The sequence below is a fragment of the Hakea prostrata genome, chromosome 8 (genome assembly GCF_041222555.1).
Source record: "Hakea prostrata isolate BN-2017 chromosome 8, UWA_Hpros_2, whole genome shotgun sequence".
Classification (NCBI taxonomy): Eukaryota; Viridiplantae; Streptophyta; class Magnoliopsida; order Proteales; family Proteaceae; genus Hakea; species Hakea prostrata.
In genome coordinates this window covers 31616617-31617338 of record NC_142607.1, presented here as the reverse complement: position 1 = coordinate 31617338, position 722 = coordinate 31616617, and the positions used below count along the sequence as shown (strand labels likewise).

General features: G+C 39.1%; 1 non-coding gene across 1 annotated transcript; it reads left to right on the top strand.

Moving 5' to 3' along the window:
* Positions 1-295: 295 nt before the first annotated feature.
* LOC149007560 (small nucleolar RNA R71) lies at positions 296-402 on the top strand. Its single transcript, XR_016175374.1, has one exon. It is a non-coding gene; the product is annotated as a small nucleolar RNA R71 (small nucleolar RNA).
* The last annotated feature ends 320 nt before the right edge of the window (positions 403-722 follow it).

Sequence of the window (722 nt, the reverse complement as noted above, 5' to 3'; positions counted from 1 at the left end):
TTTTCCTAATGACAAGAGATGGTCCAATTTCTTTGATAGCAAGTCAACCTTAGTGCTCATCTCAATGGTAGGAATAATCTCATAGAGACCGCTCCTCTTTAGTTGCCCAATGGATAGAAGCTCAGTCATAGCTACTGAAGCATGGTGTTGGGAGTTTTCACCTAGGGTCTCAAAAAGTTCCCATGCTTCATTCTCATTCTTATGCATGAAAGTCCAACCACAAGAAGAATCAACCATTTGCCTTTGTCGGTCTCTAAGGCCATCATAAAAGCATTGAACCAATTGCCATTTAGGAATAGCATGTTGGGGGCACTTTCTAAGTAATTCTTTTAGTCTTTCTCAGGCCTCATGAAATTGTTCTCTTTCTTGTTGGGAGAAACTCGTTATCGCTCTCCTAATGCTATTAGTACAGCCAATGGGGAAGAACTTTTTAAAGGAACTCCTGTTGCGTTTACTGCCCAAGTAGAAATTTTAACATTGTCCAAAAAATGAAGCCAATGCTTAGCTTTATCTTTAAGGGAGAATGGGAAAAGAAGTAACCTTAAAGCATCAATCGAGAGGTTTTGAATTTTAATCGTGAAGAACACCTCTAAAAACTCATCTAAGTGCTTATAAGGCTCTTCATTGGCAAGTCCATAAAAAGATGGTAGCATTTGAATCACACTAGATTTGATCTCATATTGAGCCGCCTCTATGTCGTGCAACTTAATACAAGAAACCGG